This window comes from Anolis sagrei, chromosome Y, assembly GCF_037176765.1.
Source record: "Anolis sagrei isolate rAnoSag1 chromosome Y, rAnoSag1.mat, whole genome shotgun sequence".
NCBI lineage: Eukaryota > Metazoa > Chordata > Lepidosauria > Squamata > Dactyloidae > Anolis > Anolis sagrei.
In genome coordinates, this window is record NC_090035.1 from 37,130,395 (window position 1) to 37,153,125 (window position 22,731).

The following is a 22,731-nucleotide window of genomic DNA, read 5'->3' on the forward strand; positions in this document are numbered from 1 at the left end:
ATCCCTCTGACCAGGGGCCCCATCCCGCAGTCAATAAATTTTGACTGAGGGTGGGTAACCGGGACAGAATAGGGATTCTGTTAGTGTACCGTCCACCTCGCTGCACTACAGTCTCCTTACCTGAGCTAGCAGGGGTGGTCTCGAGCCTGGCATTGGAGTCTCAACGGCTCCTTGTGCTGGGAGACTTCAATGTCCACGCTGAGGCGACCCTCTCAGGAGCTGGACATACACTGGACTTGGTTTTCTGTCAGGGATGGGAAGAAGGTGGCGGTGTGGAGGAGTTGACCATCTCTCCATTGCCATGGACCGACCACTTCCTGGTCAGATTTAGGCTCACTGCGCCCCCTAATCTCCGCAGAGGTGGAGGACCCATTAAGTTGGTCCGCCCCAGGAGGCTTATGGATTCGGACGGATTCCTGACGGCTCTTGGGGATTTTCCCGCCACTCGGTAGGTGATTCTGTTGATGCCCTGGTCGCTCTCTGGAATGGGGAGATGACTAGGGCAATTTACACGATCGCTCCAGAACGTCCCCTCTCAAGTAGCCAAGCTAAACCAGCCCCTTGGTTCACTGAGGAGCTGGCAGAGATTAAGCAAAGGAAGAGGGAACTAGAGAGTGTGTGGCGATCGGATCCGAGCGAGCCAAATCAAACACGGTTTGTGTCCTTTTAAAGGGCATATGCTGCGGCAATAAAAGCCGCTAAGAAAACTTTATTTGCAGTCACTATTGCGTCTGCAAAGAACCGTCTGGCTGAGCTGTTTCGGATTGTCAGAGGCCTTTTAAATCCCACCACTTTAGGCGGGAGCCCTGACAATTTGGCATCTTGCTGCGAAGCTTTTGCTCGGTTCTTTGCAGACAAAGTCGCTTTGATCCGTTTTGGTCTGGACACTATTTTAAAGGATGTAACACGAGCACCTGCTTGTCCTATTTTGATGGATTCATTTCAATTGGTGAAACCCGAGGATGTGGACAAGATACTTGGAGGAATGAGGCCTACGACATCCATCCTAGACCCCTGCCCATCCTGGCTTCTAAAGGAGGCCAGAGGGGGATTGGCTGAGTGGGTGTGGGAAGGGACTCCTGGTCAGAGTGATGGAGTCTCTATAGACCACTGCGACCCCGCCTCCCCGCCTTCTGGATCTCGGCTGGTGCTGTACAGAAAAATCTGGTGGGCAAAGCTGGGTCAAATTTACGCCTCCAGCTTCGTCCAGCCAGGTCTCCGTGATGCACGCCAGATCTGCCTGCTCATCCAGGATTAAGTCCTGGATAAAGATTGTTTTTCCATTGACAGATCTGGCGTTCAACAGCACCACCTTCAATCCAGAGGGGCCGCCAACCTGGTTACACCAATTTACCATATTAGGAGACCGGTTTGGAATTACTAATGTAGTTATGCGATCCCTAGGTCGAATTAATGGTCTCCTTTTCCTGCATCTCCCCCTCCCCACCACGACTTCTATGGGGGCCCCCCGGCTGGTGGAACACCTCCCCTCCTCCATGCCGCAGTCCAATTCCATGATCTTAACTTCTGTTCCATTTTTAGTTGTTTGGTTTGTTAGGATATTACTTTGCCATATTCCTCCATTCCCTTTATCCCCCCTCCTTATTATTTCCCACAGCCTCCAGCCCGTTTCGTCCCTTGTCCCTTCCGCAGATAATTAATACCAAGAACAATACATATAGGGGAATAGGGTACCACATGGTTAATGGTAGTAGGCACTTCAATAGAATTTACAATGTCAGAAATGCAATAAGCGTCACAATCTCGTGCAACTGGAGCAGTTCTTAAAGTGCAAGTTCTTAAAGTGCAAGTTCTAAAGTTCTTAAAGCGTCGTAATCACGTGCAACTGGGGCAATTCTTAAAGTGCAAGTTCTTAAGTGCAAGGGAAAACCAGAATCTAATACCAGTACTATCTAAAGTGCGGAATGGAGGGATTGGAATAGTTAACGTACTGAGTAAGAAGTTAGCAGCAAGTAGGGCAAAAGAGCAATAAATTGCTACGCTAGCCAATTCATAAACAATTTACTGTGCCTACGTCAATTTCACGGGTAATGCGTGGCTGTCCTATGACAAGCGCTTCCGTTTCGATGCGGCCCCTTACCCAACAAGTCGATGGGACCTCATCGACGATCAGCTATGGATGGATGTTAACTCCCCCTAGGCCAAACATAGGCGAAAAGGCCGACAGCGGTCACACCATTCAAAATAACAAGGGCGGACAGCCCTTTTGTCAGTGGGCCACCCAACAACAGCAAACCTCTTCACAAGGATCAACGAAACGGGGTACATGCCAAAGGCATGGACCTCCTCTATAATGGTCCCAATATTTAAAAAAGGAGACCAAAACGATCCAACGAACTATCGACCCATTAGCCTGCTCTCCATAATAGGGAAGATGTATGCCAAGCTCCTGAAAACTAAACTAGAATCATGGGCCAACCAAAACAACATAATTGGCCCAGAACAAGCAGGATTCTCTAAGGGGAAATCAACATTAGACCAGACTCACATCTTGGCCCACCTAGCCAACAAATACTCAAAAAAATGCCCTAATAAGCTAAACGTGGCCTTTTTGGACCTGAAGGGGGCATTTGACTCTGTGAATAGAGAAAAGTTGTGGGAAAAACTAGCAACCCTCAACATAGACCCAAGACTCCTCTTCTTGATTAAGAAATTGCACAACCAAAACCTCTGCCAGGTGAAAGACCACAGGGGATGCCTGTCAAACCCATTCCTGGTTCAAAAGGGAGTCAAACAAGGGTGCGTACTAGCCCCACTCCTCTTCAACATCTTTTTGCACGATCTCCCTACAGCCCTGGCTCAAGTTGACGGGCATAGCCCCAAGATTGGCCCAAAGCATGTCCCCCTTTGCTATTTGTGGATGATGCAGCCCTATTATCCCTCTCTCATGTGGGCTTAAAAATACTCCTGCATAAATTTGTTGATTTTTGCGAGACGAACGAACTGCAGGTGAACTTCGATAAAACCAAAATCTTGGCGTTTGGGGAAAGCAACAAAAGACAAGTCTGGAAGATAAAGGGCCACTATATTGAGCAAGTAAAACATTTCAAATACCTAGGTCTCTGGTTTAGCAACAACTTGTCATGGTCCACCCACTTAAAATATACACTGGCCCGGGCCAAATCGAGTGGCAGTGCGACCAGGAGGTTCTTCCACTCCAGGGGTAATCAATATATCCCCCTAGCTCTGCAAGTCTTCAAAGCAAAGGCGATGTCACAACTTCTCTATGGAGCACCCATCTGGTTAACCCCCAATGACAGCGCCATCAGATCTTTTCATTCGAAATTCCTCCACAAACTATATGGTGCCCCCAACTGTGTCCCGTATGCAGTTCTTTGTCTTGAATCTGGGCAATATTCTATTGAGGCTACTATCTGGCTAATCGTCATTAAATTTTGGCTATCTATACACTATCAAAGTCCCAGCGACTCTCTGACTCAACTCACCTTGAGCGAACTCCACCACTCCAAATGGTGCTCAACTGTCCTAGCAAAGATCGGGGAATTGGGCTACGACAGCGATTTCCTGACTTTACTATCTTTTTCCGAGATTTTTACCCTCATCAAAAGGAGGCTGCTAGAAAGGGACCACAACCAATTGTTGAGCTTGGCAAACAAATCCTGCTCACCTATTAACTTGGCAATTCCATACACACAGGGAAATCCAGCCTTTTACATCACAGAGCTCACCAACCCCTCTTACAGAAGAGCCTACATGCTGGCTAGATTTAACATCATGCCATCGCCGCTCCATAGAGGAAGACTCAATGCCTCCCGAGCGACAAGAGGGTCTGCCTCTGCAGCACAGGACAGCTATCCATACCACATATTCTCCTGCACTGTCCACTCTACCAGGAGCTAAGATCCAGCCTGCTAACACAAGCTATAGATTCACTGAAGAACCGCAGCGATTCTGACAAAGTGATTTTGCTTTTAAATTGCCAGGACTTTAGCTGCTGCCTTTCAGTGGCAAGATTCCTGAATGAAGTCTGCAAACTGAATGTGTAGCAAACGAGAAGCCCTTTTTTATTACGTGTACTATGTTTTATACTCTTTGCCATGTTATGCCAATAAAGGCTTATTGTATTGTATTGTATTGTAACAGCCCCAGTGCGAAAAGGCCATGTATTGGGACTTCATGGCCCAGGGAGCCTGTGCACGCCGAAACTGTAAATTCCAACATTCATGTTCCATCTGTGCCGGAGCTCACTCATCAAAAAACTGCATCAAGGCAAGACCACCCAGGACAAACCCAAATGATAACCAATCGCCAAGAAAAAACTCTGCCACAATCTTCCTTCCAAAAGGGACCCAGCCCAATTAGGTTGGGGCCGTTGAAGGAATGGCTGCAATACTATCCCGATAGGGCAGCCGCACATTACTTACTTGACGGCTTTACTCATGGTTTCCGTATCCCGGTTCATGGCCCCTGAGTCAGTTTTTTGTCCCGTAACTTGAGGTCTATAATTGGCATGGAAGAGGTGGTTAAGTCCAAAATAGACAAAGAAATTAAAGAGGGCAGAGTTCTTGGCCCATTTGCCTCACCCCCATCAGCGCTGCTGCGTGTGTCTCCACTGGCTATCGTGCCAAAAAAAGCCCAGGGCGAATACCGCCTCATTCACCACCTGTCCTACCCCAAGGGCAGCTCGATGAATGACGCGATACCAGAATATCATTCCACAGTGCACTATACTTCATTTGATGCAGCAATCCACATGGTGCGAACCATAGGACACGCAGCCGAATTGGCAAAATGTGATATTAAATCTGCTTTTCGTTTACTCCTGGTTCACCCGCAAGACTTTAAGCTGCTAGGTTTTCAATTTGACAGCGCCTTCTTTATGGATCGGGCTCTGCCCATGGGATGCTCGGTCTCTTGTGCCATTTTTGAAAAATTTAGCTCATTCTTGGAATGGGCGTTGAAGTCCAAATCGGGTAACAAAGGAGTGGTTCATTACTTAGATGATTTTTTGTTTGCTGGAAAGACTGATTCAGGCGAGTGTAATCTCTTGCTGGCTTCATTCAAAGACCTCACAAATCAACTCGGGGTGCCATTAGCTGAAGAAAAAACGGAGAGCCCTACTACAGTTTTAACATACCTGGGGATACCAATTGACACCATCAGGCAATTCTCCAGGTTACCACCTATTAAGATAACAGATCTTACTTTCAGAGTTCAGCAATTCATTCAGCGTAAAAAGGCTACCCTGAGGGAGTTTCAGGAAATAATAGGACATTTAAATTTTGCGTGCAAGGTAATCGCTCTGGGTAGAGCCTTTTTACGCAGATTGTGTGACGCCTCATCACCCCTCATCACCACATCCCCTCATCACCACATCAGGTTAACTCAGTCAATCAAGTATTGGCTATTACCCAGTTCAGAGTCGTTAGGGGTCCGGCACCAGGTTATCTCTTTTATCACCAAGACGGGGTGCTGCTTACTAAATACCAATTCTGGACGCTCACTGACAAAGCGTTAAAGCTGTTGGGCTTAGGACACCTTAAATTCTGTACTCATTCCTTCAAAATAGGAGCCGCATCAACAGCGGCTAACCTTGGTTATGGCGCAGATAAGATCAAAAGTTTAGGGAGATGGAAATCTGACGCCTATAAGGGCTACATTCGCCCGGATCCCCGTTAACGCTGTTTCTTGTTTTTCAGATGGTGTTCTGCTGGGCCATAGAAGAAGGGTGCTGATTTGCGGGCATAGTTATGTCCATTGGGCAGAGCGCCACACACAACGAGGTCCCTATGGCCAGCATTAGGGCTTGCCTCCTTAGCATCAGTTGAATGGAGGGGCGTACGAGGTTTGAGATGGGATGGGTTGATCCCAATGTTGTTGTTGTACAGTGACTGCCCAGCACCGGACATTTTGTTGATTCACCTTGGAGGGAACGATTTGGGCCTCCCAAAAGGAAGGGCACTATACTTGCATGCACGGACAGATTTTTCAAAGATATGGGAGCGTTGGCCCCATACGCACATTATTTGGTCTGCTGTGATACCGTGCCTGAAGTGGCCCAGCGGTGGTGATGCCCGTAAACTTGAAAAGGCCAGAAAGAGGGTGAATAGGGCTATTCGTGCAGTGTTGACACATGATAAGGGATCTTATATAGCACACGAGCAAATTACCCACGATAACGCTTCGCTATATCAGCCTGATGGTGTCTATCTTTCAGACTCAGGCATTGACATATTTCTGGCCAATTTACAAGCAGGCATTGGTATCAAGTTAAGAGAATTGGTGGGGGATGGGGACTAAATCGACATTTGCCCCCAATCTGTGGTGGTAAACAGGTTGATAAAAGTTAATATTGGCGATACCTACAAGGCACCCCCTCTCAAGATTAAGAGGCTATTAACAAATCACTCTCAGGAGGTCCACTTTGGCAGGAGAGGTAAAGAAAATGCCTGGAAAGGAGAGGGGGGACTTTGGCCTTTGTTACCTTAAATATTGGTTCCCTGCACTTTGTATTGGAAGTTGCCCAGTTTTTGTTAAAGGGATACCAAAATTTTTACCCAGCTTGCCGAGAAGTGGAGGGGCAGGGAAGCTGCCTCGGCTTCCCCTCACCAAATTCAGTTAGAATTTAAATCAGTTAAAGTCAATTAGCTAATGTTAATAAAGTTGCCCATATTTAACCCAAACATTTTGTGTGGTCTCGTTATTTCGGTGTGGGAGAACAACAGTAGCACTACACAATCCTAGGTCAACACAAGGTGTACCCACGGTGGGCACGTTTGGGTGGCACAAATTGAGGTCAACACAAGAGGAAGAAGAGGCTACTGCCAGAGGGTTGGTTGTTGACGAGGCAGCTGGGGCCAGTGACGTAGGCAGGGCTGGTGCTGGCAAGGGCGTTGCAGCCTGCATAGGCCCCATTTCTGGTCCCGCCAATGCAGGAGCTTGTGGGGCCGTAGGCATGGAGAGAGGCATGGGAGCCTGCATAAAGACAAATTGGCCCGATGGGCCCAGCTGCCAATATCCCAGTGGATGCATGGGTCCCGGTCCGTAGGCCCTCCATTGAGATGCGGGGGAGCGGGGCACCCGGGAGCGCTGCAGATGTCTCAAACATGCTGAAGAGGAGGATGAAGATGAAGAGGTGGACGAAGAGGAGGACTGGGAGCGAGGTCTACTCCTAGCAGACATGCGGTACCGGTGGCGCCAAGAGCCCTTGCTTCTCTGCGATGGAGAACAGGATTGCCTTGGGTGTCAGCTTGGGTGCCTGCTAGAGGGGCGAGAGGCCTGACCTGGCTCCAGCTGGAGTTAAAGTGGAGGAGGGAGGGCTGGAGGAACAGGGCTCAATGCATAGCCCTCCCTAGGCATCGCCTCCAACATGGCCGGGGAGGCGATCGCCACAATAGGTATTGGGGCGTCCACTCTCGGAGGGGGAGTCGCCTTGGCAGCAGCGGGAGGCACGTTAAAGACACCCCCAAATGCCCGGCTCCCAGACGTGATCGGCAGTGGGAGGGAGGCAAGAGGAGGATTGCTGGTCATTGGCAGAGCCTCGGTGAGAGCAGGGTTGCGGTGGCTCTCGCTCTCCGAAGGAAGCAGGGTCGCAGGCAAGGTGTCACAGGGCTCGGGGAGCCATCAGCAACCGGGCTTCCCGAGCCGATTAGCAAGTCGCTCGCCACTGCGACGTCAGGCGTAACCATCGTAACACTTGCGACCATTAGAGGGCGCGCGAGGGTTCCTGGAGTCCCTTCAGGGCAAGGGGAGGGGGCAGAAACAACAGCTGCGGAGCTTCCCGCCCTTTTGGAGGGCGCTTTTTTTGCTGGAGCAACCCAGCGGCCATCTTGCAAGCCCTTCTCTTTAGGCCTTCTTCTTGGCCAAGGGGTCAGCGCGGCTGAGGAGAGGTTGGTGGGATGCAATTGAGGTAGCAGCCTGCCCCGACAGTGGCAGGGGTAAGAGAGCCCTTTCATAAAGGGCAGCCTTAAGACGCAACTCCCTGTTCTTTCTGGTCTGGGTGGTGAAGACCAGACAGACGGGGTAAGACTGGGTGAGGTGACCCTCACCCAAACATGCCAGGCACAAAGAATGTCCATCCATGTCGGGGAAGGTGTTGGGGCAATTGGAACACCTTTTAAAGGAGGTAGTGGACATGGCAATAGGCTAGAGGGTAGTCAAGCGGTCTGAATCAGAGGAGGAGAGAATCAGGGTAGTCAGACTGTCCGAAATCAGTAACGTTGATGGAAAGACAAGTCCAAATCACAATCCAATACCTCAGTCAGGGAGTAGTCCAGTCAAAAGCCAAAGAATCAATTAGAGAATGCTCGCAAAGGAGAGGAAGGTTCTCAAGCTGCTACTAAAGGAGCGCGGAAAAGAGAACTGTCGGCTAGCCCCGCCCATGAGCTACTTATACTCGGGGGAGATGGGCGGGGCTAGCTGGGGCTAAAAATGTCTGTTTTATTTCTAGAAGGTTCCAAAAGCTGTACTGCACAGGTGCAGAGATACCAAATGTACGATTCACAGTGACTACGACAGGAAAATAAAGTGTATTATTATTATATTATTAACTCTGCTAGAGGGATTAATTGGTTTCAATTGGTGACAACTGCTGATACAGACAAGCAAGGAGGACAACCTGTTTTCTCGATCCCTGCTCCTCTTGGTTAGTCCTTCAGGGAGAAGATCCAATTTGACCAACTCTTCTGGTGTTAACAAGGGATTTCCTCATGCAATTTTGGGAGACACCAAGGACTGCACCATGACTTTTTTTTCCTATTTGGGAGGCATGGAAGCTCTTCTCAAGATTGTCAAAAGGTCTTGCTTTCCTCTGTTTGTGGTTCTGGCGGTGTTCTTCTGCCTCTTCCTCCTCCTCTTTTGGCTCTTCCTGCACTCTGTAGTTCTGTGACAGGATCTCAGCCACGTTGAAGCGGCAGTCAGCTGAGCCCATAGAAATCACTGCAGGGATTGATTGAGAAAGTGAGATTGAGTGACAAAGGGATGGCAACCGTAACTCATCATTCCATCCATTGCTCCAACATTAACAACACAACAATACATTTTATTTGTTACTTGCTGCTCCTAGCAGCTCGAGGCAGGGCACAACAAAGTCAAAACATATGAACATCAAATTGCCACCAAAGTAGGAAGGAAACCACTAGTCAGACAACCAGAAAATGAGAACAACAATCCTCATGAAATTTTTACATCTATGCATTGGACATGGCTCTTAATAAATGTAAAAAGGGAAACACGGCTGGCCTGGATGATCTATGGATGAAAAAAATTAAGAACTTTGGCCCAAAAGCAAGGTGCTGGCTGCTGTAGCCGATGAACAACTGCACTGAATTCTGTCAGATCCCAAAAATCTGGAGGAAAGCAAGAGGCATAGCCATCTTGAAACCAGACAAAGACAATAATGATTCAAAAGGTTATAGACTAATCTTGTTGTCCGATCATTACAAAGTTCTGGAGAGGTTTATCTTGCATAGAATTTTGGGGAAAAAATAAACCCATGTATGATTCCACAGAAAGCTGGCTTCTGGAAAGACAAAAGCTGCACATCACAAGTGTTGAACCTGACTCAGTACATAGAAGATGGTTTTGAAAGGCAGCAGATTATAGGAGCAGTCTTCATAGACCTGTCAGCAGTATATGGCACTGTAAATCATCGCCTTCTCCTGAGAATAACTTATACTATCACAAAGGATTACCACCTCACCTGATTCATTGGAAATCTGCTACAAAAAAGGAGCTTTTTTGTTGCATTCCAGGTCCAAATAAGCAGATGGTGAAAATAGAAGAATGGCCTGCCTCAGAGGCTTGTGCCTGCTCCATCGATGTTTAAAATTTACACAAATGACCAGCCACTGCCAGAAGAGACAGAGAGTTTCATCTACACTGACAATTGTGCCATCACCTCTCAAGCAAGGAGCTTTGAAATGGTTGAACAGAAGCTCTCTGAAGCTGTAGATCCTGTTACTGTCTATTACAGGGAAAACTAGCTAATTCCTAATCCAACTAGAAAACAGATGTGTGATTTTCATCTTAAGAACAGACAAGTATCTAGAGCTCTGAGGATTACTTGGATAATAGGGCTGGTCAATTCGTTTCGTTAATTTGTAATTCGTTAAAAAATTCGTTAATTTTTGAATTACGAAACGATTACAAAACTTTTTTTTTAACCTGGAAGTGTTTTTAAATATCGAAACGGCAGGTGCCAAAAAATTTTGTATTTCCGTCCATTTCGGAAATACGTAAGATGGCCGCCTGCCGATGCTTGCTGGGAGCTCTCCTCTCTCAGCGCCGGCTGAGCAAGCGAGCGAGAGGGTGAGCGAGAGGGGCGAGCGAGCGGCGAGCGAGCGGCGAGCGAGAGGGCCCGCCAGAGTGAGTGCCTGCCTTCCCTCCTTAATAATAATTTTAATTTCTCCTCCCTATTCTACTAAATTAATAATTAAATTTAAAAAATATTGAAAAAATATTGAAAAAAAAGGGCGCCATCTTTACAAAATGTTTTGTAAATATTTACGAAATTTCGTAAATACCGAACTTTTTTTTGGGAAAATTTTGTAATTATTTTAAATATCGAAACAAAAAAAAACCCCAATTACAAATCGATTTTAGAAACAAATTTTTGCGTTGTTACCCAGGCCTATTGGATAAGAATCCCACTGCATCATTGCAGCACACCATAATGCGTGGGAGTTACCCTGGACCGTGCTCTGACTTAGAAGTACTGCTTGATCATCAAGCAAAAAGTGAGTGCTACAAATAACATCACATGAAAGCTGACTGGGACAATCTGAGGATCACAACCAGACACAGTGAAGATATCTGCCCTTGCTCTTTGCTACTCTGCTGCTGAATATTCATGTTTAGATCCACATTAAAACAGTGGATGTGGATCTTAATGGGAGATGCTGCATTATCACAGGATGTCTATGTCCAAGGCCACTGGAAAAATTATACTGTTTAACTGGTATTGCATCACCTGACATCCACCAAGAACTAGCAGCCAAGAATGACAGAACCAATGCATTGACATCTCTGGTCCAATTCCATGCTCGGATATCAGCCAGCATGCCAACACCTTAAATCAAGAAATAGTTTTCTAAGATCTACAAAGATACTCGCAGGAACACCTCAGCAAGTGAGAGTCCAGAAGCAGCAGGCTAAAACCTGAAACTTCAATCACTGGCAGATACCAAATGAGATACTCTGGGCACACAGAAGACTGGGCGACTTGGAAGGCACTGAACGGACTGAGCTTTAGCACCACAAGATGCAGAGCCAACCTCAAGAAACAGGGCCACAAAGTGGAGACCACAACATGTGAGTGTGGAGGAAGAGCAAACTATAGACCACCTATTACAATACTGTCTAGGAGATCACTTTCAAGGACGGGAATAGCACAGACTAGTGATATTTAAGTACTACCTACTTGCCGTGGTATGAAGGCTGGCTCTTCCAGGACATAGGTTGTGGGCAGGATAAGATATAACCCTGGGGCTTTGCCTCCCAATTGAGGCCTGTGAAAAAAGAAAAAAAAAGCAATCCATTATTATATACGTTTAATTATTTCTAAGCTTTGTCCCTATAAAACAGGGCTGGATAGCGATGTAATAGGAGTCTCCAACTAAGGGCCTTTCCAGATAGGCCCCATAATCCAGGATATGATGCCCAGGTTTTCTGTTTATTCCCGATTATGTGGCAGTGTGGACCCATACAATTCAGTTTAAAGAAGAAAACCTGGGATCAGATCCTGGGATTTAGGGCCTGTCTGCAACGGCTTGAAATCTCTTGGCTCTACTTTTCCCTAACTAGTTCTATGCAAATCAAATACAGAAAGTCCCCAAGTTACAGACAATATAGGTTCTGTAGGGTTGTTCTTAATTTGAACATAAATCAGAACAGATACATTTTAAAGGGTATCTGTTCTGATTTATGCCATACACATACAGACATATACAAACACACCATTGGGCAGGCCTCATATTTGATGGAAAAAAACAATGGTTATGCTATTTGGCTAGAAATGGAAAAGAAAAACACAGGATCGTATATTTTGGCAAATGGTAGATTTGCATGAAGCCCAAATGAGTGGATCAATGACAGAGGAAATATATACATCTATATCTATGACCACTGTGACCCTCATCCAGTGACTGATCAAGACCAAACTTGGCACACATGAGCCACTCTACATCCTGGTGGTTTAGAGGAGGGTGGACCATGGACGATGGGACTCGCAGTACTTTTGCTAACTTACTGAGACCACTGCAAGCCACATAAATAACAGCTAAAGACCACCTTTGCAACACAATGGCTTTCTCAAACAACCCAGGCACCGCCGGGTCCCCAAGCTACTCTATCTATCCATACCTATCTATATATCTATATCTATATCTTCTATATCTAGCTATATCTATATCTATATAATAAAAGAGTGTTTGTGGAGGAATATGTGGTGGAAGTGTATGTGGCAGCTTTCTGATTGGCTTCCACTGTGGTGCTATTTGCATATGGTCTTCAATAGGCTAGCCTCAACAGCAGCCCCTGGTGGCAAAGAGAGTTAATGAGAGAGGCGGGGATATGAGAATAGCCTTCCGCAAGGATGGTAAAACATCAAAACATCCTGGCATCCCCTGGGCAACGTCCTTGCAGACGGCCAGTTCTCTCAAACCAGAAACAACTTGCAGTTTCTCAATGATGGATCAGGATCACCATTCACAGAGAGCCCACATGACCCACTCTACATCCTGGTGCGGTTTGGAAAAAACTGGAGATGGATGATGGGACTTGCAGTAACTTCACTCACTTCCTGAGACCACTGAGACTCGACAATGACTGATCAAGACCAAACTTGGCACACAGAGCCCCCATGACCCACTCTACATCCTAGTGCAGCTTGGAGGAGGGTGGATCATGGAAGATGGGGCTTGCAGTACCTTCACTCACTTCCTGAAAACAATGCAACCCTCATCAAATGATCAATAAAGGACAAACTTAGCATACAGAACCCCTTTACCCACTTTCTCTAATAACCGGGCAGCGCCGGTTCCCCAAGCTAGTATATAATAAAAGCCAGTGTTTGTATGTATTTGCGGGGCTGGGAGGGAGGTGTATGTGGCAGCTTTTTGATTAGCTCCCACTTCCACAGGTCACTGTGACCTGCACGGGTGACAGTCCTGGATCAAACTTGGCATACATAACCCCCATGAACCGCATTACGTGCTGTGGTTTGGGGGGGGGGGGTGGACCACGCATTATGGTCCACCCCCCCCTACTGTTCCTACAGACCACTGAGGCCCCCAACAAAGACCAATAAAGAGAAAACTTGGCTCACAGAGCCCCCATGATCCACTCTACATCATACTGCAGTTTGGAGTAGGATGGACCATGGATGATGGGACTTCAAGTACCTCCAATCACTTCCCAAGACTGCTGTGAGTCTAATCCAAGGACTGATCAAGATCAAACTTGGCACACATACCCCCCATGACCCCCTTTATATCCTGGTGAGGTTTGGGGGAGGATGGACAATGGATCATGGGATTTATAGTACTTTCACACCCTTCGGTTCCCACAGACCACTGTGGCCCACAACAAAGATTGTTACAGACAAAACTTGGCTCACAGAGCCCCCATGACCCACATTACATTCTACTGCAACTTGGAGGAGGGCGGACCATGGATGATGGGACTTGAAGTACCCCCACTTACTTCCCAAGACCGCTGCGACCCTCAACTAATGAGTGATCAAGACCAAACTTGGACACCGAGCCCCCATGACCCACTCTACATCCTGGTGCAGTTTAGAGGAGGATGGACCATGGATGATGAGATTTGCAGTACCTTCACTCACTTTCTGAGACCATTGCGATCCTCATCCAATGACTTAATGAGACCAAACTTGGCACACAGAACCCTCTTGACCCATTCTACATCCTGGTGCAGTTTGGATGACGATGGATCATGATGGGACTCGAAGTACCTTTGCTCACATCCCAGACCACTGCGACCCTCAACCAGTGACTGATGAAGACCAAAGCCCCCATGACCCACTCTACATCCAGGTGCTGTTTGGAGGATGATGGACCATGCACTATGGGATTCACAGTACCTTCACTAACTGATAAAGAACACCTTTGCCACACAATGCCTTTCTCAAATAACCTGGGTAGTGCCAGATCCCCAAGCTAGTCTGTAATAAAAGAGAATGTTTGTATGTATGTACGTATGCGGAGGATGGTACATGTATGTGGCAGCTTTCTGATTGGTTGCCACTATGGTATTATTGGCATACGGTCTCTGATTGGCCAGCCTCAACATTTCAACATTGACCGCCTTTCTGTGTACGAACCTACACGATCTCTTTGATCATCTGGAGAGGCCCTGCTCAAGTCCCACCTCCTTCGCAGGCACGATTGGTGGGGACAAGGGAGAAGGCCTTCTCGGTGGTGGCCCTCGGACTCTGGAACTCACTTCCCAAGGACATGAGACATGCTCCAACTCTGGCAGTCTTTAGGAGGAGCCTGAAAAGGTGGTTGTTCCAGTGTGCCTTCCCAGAATAAGGAAAACCCTCAGCAATATGCCCTCAAAATGCACTTTACCATTGACAGGACTGATTGCGTTCCTTCATCTCACCTTGAAAATTCTACCCAGTTATATCCTACCTTGTCCATGTCCAGAATTATTTTTAATTTTAATCTATTACATTTGGCCCGGCCATTGGTTTTAAATGCTTGTGTGTTGCTGTAGATTTATTGTTGATTTTTTGTTATGTGATTTATATTAATTGTATTGCTTTGATTGTTTTGTTATTGCTTTTCTTTACTGATGTATTGTGGACTTGGCCTCATGTAAGCCACATCGAGTCCCTTGGGGAGATGGTAGCGGGGTACAAATAAAGATTATTATTATTATTATTATTATTATTATTATTATTATTATTATGAGGTGACAGAGAGAGGAGAGGTAAAGGCCTGAGGCTTTGGCAGCTATCTGACTGGTTGCCACTGCGGTACAATTTGCATATGATCTCTGATTGGCCAGCCTCAACATTCTAACATTCTGAAGTGGCAGAGAGAGGAGAGGTAAGCATCTGAGGGAGGGACCTGGACCACACTTGGCACACATAACCCCCATGACCCCCTTTAGGTCCCAGTGAGGTTTAGGGGATGATGGACAAAGGATGATGGAATTAATAGTACTTTCAAATCCTTCGGTTCCCACAGACCACTATGGCCCCAACAAGACTGATAACAACCAAACTTGGCATACCAAGTGCCAAACAGATGAAACTTGATGCTTACCTCCCAGAGCCAACAGAAGCAACAAAAAACAGTGAGTAATGATGAAGCCCATTCCAAATCTTCTATGAACCCAGACTTCTCTATTCAGACCCCTACAGAAAACAGACTGAACCCTAGAAACTCCCAAGAACACACCAACTTTGGGGAGCAAATAAGTGCCAGAGACAACAGTTTGGTACAGCGCCTAGATTCACCTTATCAGCCTGGACAGAAAGCCTGTAATCTTGCTCAAAGATGCAAATAATCATTAAGCGCTTGAACTTCATTGCAGAAAAAACAGAAGCATTATATTATTCTCTTGACCAGCTTCCCCCCCCCCCCCCCGAAGGAAGCAAAGGGTTAATATGCTGAATCATGCTGAAAAAGAAGTGAAGTCTTCAGCTGCTACCTCATCAGGAATCACCTTACAAACTGAGCAGATCTTAATTCAAATTCATTACCACACAAATAGATGGAGAAATAAGCAATCTATTTTTGAGTCATTATCTCAGATCCTCTCGGGCCTGATCTGAGAAATTGATCTCATTTCTTATCATTGGCTACCTAACAGGCAAAACATAAATGTGTCTTTATGACTCTCAGAGAGGCTACGGTTCCCACCTGTCTCCTGCAAATGAAAGAATATCTATGGCAGAGATATTCTATTGTGATAAACAGGGTATTCAAAGAGCACCCAATTAGGAACTTTATAACAGGCAAGCACCTACTCACCATTCCAATCAATGTCAGTGCACTGCCAACACAGCTCTCCCACTGAGCCCCTATAAGAAACTCCCTGGACATTACAAAAATCCTATTGCTGGATTAGATTCTGAAACTTAAAATGGAAAGCCTAAAAGTTTTAAAGAGGCCCTGATGATCACAGAAACTGCCTCCCAAACCTCAGAGGTTCCTACCTTGACACTCACCCTCCAGGAGAAACCACACCCCAAAGACCACCGCAATGAAATAACTCCCCCCCCCCAAAAGCAGGACCAATGGCTATTAACTACGTGACACAATGATACAGACCTGACAAGGAATTTTCAGATTGAAACCCCTGGCTGCTCCCAAAATTGACAAATTTATTATTTATTTATTTACTTTTTTTATATACCGCTTTTCTCAGCCCTCAGGCGACTCAAAGCAGTGAACAACATCGATACAAAACATCACGAGACAAGTATAGGGCAATTAAAAACAATTGTAACATAAATCATTAAACATCAGAATAACAATCATTAGCGCCTCAACAGTAAAATCAGAATCCAGTCTCATCATCCATTATTCTGTATTCCTATGTTCAATTACACTGTTTAATCAAATGCTTGTTCGAACAGCCAGGTCTTCCAGCAGGGAGTGGACTGATCTGATATCTGCAGGCAGGGCGTTCCACAGCCGAGGGGCTACCACTGAGAAGGCCCTGTCTCTCGTCCCTGCCAAGCGTGCCTGTGATGCAGGTGGGACAGAGAACAGGGCCACCCCAGATTATCTTAGTGTCCTAGTCGGTTCATAGGAGGAGATGCGTTCGGAGAGGTAAGTAGGGCCAGAACCATTTAGGGCTTTATAGGCAAACTGATGAACAGCACAAATTCAACATTCTGACATGAAACATTGCAGAGTGGAAATCTTCTATAAAAGATCCCTCTTTCCTAGAATACTTAGTCCAACATCATATTATTCTGCCACAGGAAACCTGGATGGTAGACAGTGTAACAAGTAATCCCACTCAATCAATGCAGAGCCCCCAACCAGATATGGGAGGCCCAAAGGAGGTCTTACGATTCTAATCTCCAATGAGCTACAGGCTAAGACAACACCCCTTCCTCCCTTAAAGTCAAGTGCTATGGCTGTTCTAATTCAATTCAATAATCACAAAATGCTCACAATAAATGTCTACATACTCCCTATGAGAAGAAAAGCCCAAGTCACAGCCACGTGGTCTGAGCTGGAATCCTATATCGAGGATCTTATACTGCAGAATCCCGATGCATTTATACTCTTGGGAGGTGACTTCAATGCAAGGATGGGCCCAGATGAACCCTTTCTTTTTAAGCAGCAGAACTGTCCTTTTCCAATCCCTGAGGATGGGGGACATTTCCCTTTCTGCCTGTCCAAAGACCTAAAATCTAATTTTGCAGGTTCGTGTCTAGCAAAACATCTTTTATGTTAAATCTCTACATCTTAAATAGGGTGCTGGAAGGTGATCACCCAGCAGAATGGGGGAAAAAAAACCTTTCTTTCAGTCACAAAAATGAGCACTATCAATTACATAGCCATTTTAAGGGATTTCCTCCCTTATGCTAAATCCCTAAAAGTTATGCCCAAACTTGAGAGCGACTATCTCCCAGTCTCTCTTCAATTAAACGGAACACTACCAGCCTCTACTACTGCCAACAGAAAGATCTTATAACTGAGCCAAATGGATGTTGCTATTCAGAGTTTACAACGTACTTTTTACTAAGTATTGGAAAGAATCAGGGCTGTTCTTGTTGCAGCTGATTCAGTTAATGAGTGAATTGATTGATTGTATTGTTATCTTGTGTATATAGCAAGCTACTGTGTGTTTGTAGCTTGTTCCTGATCCTTGTTCTTTGTGTAAGCATTGCGATCTATGCTATGCTTGAGGCTTGGTCCGAGCTGGAATCTTTTGTTTGTGCCGGGAACATTGCTGCAAGCGTCCTGTGAAGATAATGCCTGTGAAGGAAGGCAAGGTCACTCTATAGACTACAGAGTAAGTTTTCTGTTACTTTCCTGCACATCATAGCTGAGTGAAGATAATTCACCAAAGATACTGTTTTGTGTTACATTTGTGATGAGAACATTTCTTCTGCTTTGTTTTGTATGCTGCAAATACAACAATATTTTTCTTTTCTACTTAAAGCCGAAGACTCATGTGTTTTTCTTTTATGAGTTGCTTTATCGCGGACATAGAGTTACAAGGGCTAGAGTCAGTCTGCGTGTTACTCATATTAAACACTGACAATGGACCCCACACTGAACCAAAGAATAACTGATCTGCTGGCCACAGATCAGCTTATGAGCCTTCGCTCCTCACTGACATCAGCTGAAACCACAAGCACACTCATGGAAACATCATTCAAGAGAATCAGAGACACTTAAGTCAGAGCAACAACATAGATCGGAAACAGCAACATCGATAACAGTACCAACAATCCCAGTTGTGGTTTGAGAAAAAGTGTATCTCTGCCAAAAGAGTACTCACCATTGCGTATCAGATTTTCAAATCTAATATTTCACCTACAACTGCACAAGATCTTCTACAGCAAAAGAGACAATATAAACAATTGCTGGCTCACAACAAGGGAGAAGCCATGAAAAATAACTGGCCATGGCTCATCCAAGCTGTAAAGGCAAAAGATGCAGCCACCTTCTGCCGTACCACTTCTAATATTCAAAGTTGGGATCGACCCTTGGTTGACTCTCAAATACCCCCAGCAATCTGGGAAGCACATTTTCAGTAACTTTACAGGGATACCTCATCGGACATTGTGGATGGAGGTACCTGCCTGATCTCATCAATAGAAGATCTCCCCATGTGGCCTCCAGTGATTGCCTCAGAAATTAAAAGTCTGGTAGCTCAATTAACACCAGGAAAGGCACCAGGAGAAGATATGTTTCCACCTGAGGTCATTAAGAACCATCTGGACTTCTGGTCCCCCATCCTAGCATCATTGTTTACCTGCATAGACAAATATGGACAAATACCAAAGGACTGGGGGCTGGCAATTATTGTCATCCTCCCTCTATGCTGCGTTTATAGACTTCAAAGCAGCTTTTTTGATTCCATCCCATGTACCAAGCTATATGAAAAGCTTGGGTCCATCTCAATAGACAGACAACTTCTACTAATACTACGAACACTCCATGAACGAATTGCTCTGAAAGTAAGATGCAGTCCCCAGGGCCATCTTATCAATGTGGTCAAAACTGAGAATGGTGTCAAGCAAGGGTGCATTTTGCCTCCACTACTATTTAATTTCTATATTAACTCTATGGTGGAACACCTATAACACTTGGGATTTCCACCCTCCAAAACTAGCTGGAAGGCATCTATCCACTCTTCTTTATGCTGACGATGCAGTTCTTCTTTCTAGAATTCTAATTGGACTGAAAAGAGCCCTGAGAGCATTAACAAATTACTGCCAGGCAGAACAGCCTGGTGTTTGCTGAACAGCCCAAAAAGCACAACTGGAGAATAGATGGAAACAAAATAGAGCAGGTCTCCCAAGTTTGAAATACCAGGTGTGAAGGAGCGTAAAATTACTGCCACCAATTTGTGACGGAGGGATGAGGTTACTGCCACCAAAGCTGTGAGGAAGCCGGGCAATGATCAGTATCAGCTTAAGAGTTGGTTTATAAAGGAACTATTAATTACAGAAGGATTTATTCATTTGATAGTGTAGCGTTTACTGTCCCTGGTTTGGTTTTACTTCTTATGCAGGCTATTTGGCTTAGAAGTAAAGGTAACAGAGGCAAGGCTTGTAAAAAAAGTAACAAGTTTTATTAGAATATAACCGATTCAATGTTTCTTCACAAGAGGCACAAACTTAGTTGGTTACATTAGTAAGGTTTCATGAGTAACATTAGGTACAGACTTTAAGAGATTTCTTCAAGCAAATGTATCTTTCCTGGACCACTGTTCTAATAAAACAAATAAGCTAAAAGGCTTATGTAACAGAATTGGCTCCCAGCCAAACTTTGATTCTTAACCAAGAATCAATCACCCCTGTAACTTTATCACTACCGGATCCTTTTCCGTAACCTTTTTTGGTCACAAATTAGTTTCCTGAATCTCCACCTAGAGAGTTCAGACTTCTCTGTAGCTCACCGGCTTACAGACTCTTCCCTTTTTCTCCCACTAGAGAAATCAGTCCTTTCCTGTAACTCTAACGGTCACAGACTAGTTCCCTGAATCTCCCACCAGAGATTTCAGTCTTCTCTGTAACTCTAACAGTCACAGACTGCCTATTTCAAACAGATGTGCAGTTAGGTGACAGTTGGCTCCACCCCCGTTGCTATGGCAACTCAGCTTAAGGCAAGCCTGCCATCATTTTTAACATAATATAATCCTACATACCTACCATTTATTAACTACTGTTTAAACATATAACCATAGGAATAAAATTACACATCATCACACCAGGGAGTAACCCTCTATAGCAGTAATAGGAGGAAAGCCCATGCAGAGTATGCAGCAGAGACAGCACAAATGAGCTCATCTGCTATCTTAAGATCTCTCAGGACAGGAGGAGGTCACTTTATACCGGCAGCACTTAAACTTTTTGAAGCAAAACCAATAGCAAAAAGGCTGCATGGAGCCCAGCTTGGACCCTTCTCAAATTATGCCCTGCTAGAGCATGAACAATCGAAATCTCTTAGAGCAGCTCAACAGGCTCCTAGATGTGTCTCTAATGCCTCCCTGTGATAGGAGACAGGCTTTGTGAAAGTGGAAGTGAATATATGGACAGCTATTCTCACTTATCGGCTACATCTATCCTTCTCCCCACATTGTCTTGCCCCCCTAACCATGAGAGACAACTTCCAGTCCACATGGATTAAAACAGTGGCAGCAAAGATTGCAACTCTTGGTTTCTTCCAAGGACAACTTTTAAACATGAAATGGGATCAAGCCAAGGATCTCATTAAGCAACGGATCCTGGACATAGAGCGCCCATCTGACCTAGCCTGTTCCCCAGCCTTTATTGTTAGGGAAGCCACTAGATACCTCATTGCCCCCATGGCATACCTAACGGACCTGGAGGTGCCCAAACACCGAAGGGCTTTTACCCTGGCAAGATGCCATGCCCTCCCATCGGCTGAAATGGAGGGGAGGTATTAAAAGACCCCCTTCAAGCGGAGACTATCCCCCTGTGAGTCTGGTCATGTAGAAACTACTGAGCATGTGCTTCTTCATTGCATGTTCTACAGAGATCTTAGATCTAATCCCATGAGATCATGGCTTCTAAAATACCCAGGGCACAGTGAAAAATATTATTCCACCTTTCAGACTCTAACACTACATTAACTTACAGTGTTGCTAAGTTCTGTGCTGCTGCATTTAAATTTAGACAGATGATAATTGACCCCACAAGGCAACACCCTGTTGGGAATATAGTTAGAGCAACATGTTACAGCTCCCAAAGTGACCCATTTAAAGTGGAATCGGGTGTCAAAAAGGGATGTGTTATTGCCCCAACTCTATTCTCCATCTTCATCGCTATGATACTTCACCTTGTTGATGGTAAGCTTCCCACCGGAGTGGAAATCATCTATCGGACAGATGGCAAGCTGTTTAACCTCAGCAGACTGAAAGCCATACCTGTTACAATATCCTGTGTTTTAAAATGTGATTTTATACTGTTTTCTAATCTACTTTTAAATAACTGCTTTACTGGGAAGTTGTCCTTCCCCTCCCAGGGCGCTTGTGCCCCGCTTTATGCTGGTCAATGACTGTAATATAGTTTTGTTGTTGTACCCACAAAACCCAGCTGACATTGGATCTAGACAAAAATAGGAGCACAGACAAAAAATGCCTTTCTCAAATAACCAGAGCACCGCCGGGTCCCCAAGCTAGTTCATAATAAAAGTGAAAATGTGTATGTTTGTGTGTGGCTGGAGTGCCCACTTCCATAGACAGGCTCCTGCTTCCATAGACAGCTTTAACCCACACTGCTGAAGAGCCACCAAAAGCCCTCCCTTCAATGACATTTCAGATTATAGTGAGCACCATGAACATGAAATAAAAACCCTGCCAATGTCCTCCCCAAATTCCATCCTGCTCACTACCCAAGTGAAGGCTTTTATACGAGGACCATTTAATCCTAGATTTTATGTGTATCCTCCACCACAGACATCCCACCCACTGCCTCCTTCTTAACCTGGAGAGATCTTGGCACACAGACCCACCATAACCAAATGTAACTATCGGTGCAGTTTGGTGGGGCAAAGACAGAGGATGATAGGAGTTAAAGTCCACTGACATCCAAAGAGCAGTGAGAACCTCACCAATGATGGATCTGGTCCAAACTTGGCACACAGATCTATCACAACCAAATGTAAATACTGATATGGTTTGGTGGGGCGATGACAGAGGATGATGGGAGTTAGTTCACTATCATCCAGAAAACACCTTGAAGCTCACTGACAATGGATCTGGACCAAACTTGGCACACAGATCCATCATGATCAAATGTAACCATCGGTGCAATTTGATGGAGCAATGTCAGAGGATGATGGGAGTTCAAGTCCACTAACATCCAGAGAACAGTGTTATTTATTTATTTCATATCAGAAGTATTGCATAAATTAATATAAACTGATAAAAAATAGGTGTGCAAGCAGCTAAATATCTTTTGACCAAAAACGGGCAACAGCAACGGCATTGTCTGTAGCCTCTAACAATTCCTCCTCTGTACATGAGGGAGGGCACAATGGACAAGAATACAGATGCAGA

The 22,731-nt window shown here is 45.4% G+C and overlaps 1 pseudogene; it reads right to left on the bottom strand.

Annotated features, from left to right (window-relative positions):
• The window catches only part of LOC137095596 (mesoderm induction early response protein 2-like), a 118,916-nt pseudogene that overhangs the window by 81,577 nt on the left and 14,608 nt on the right, over positions 1 to 22,731 (bottom strand).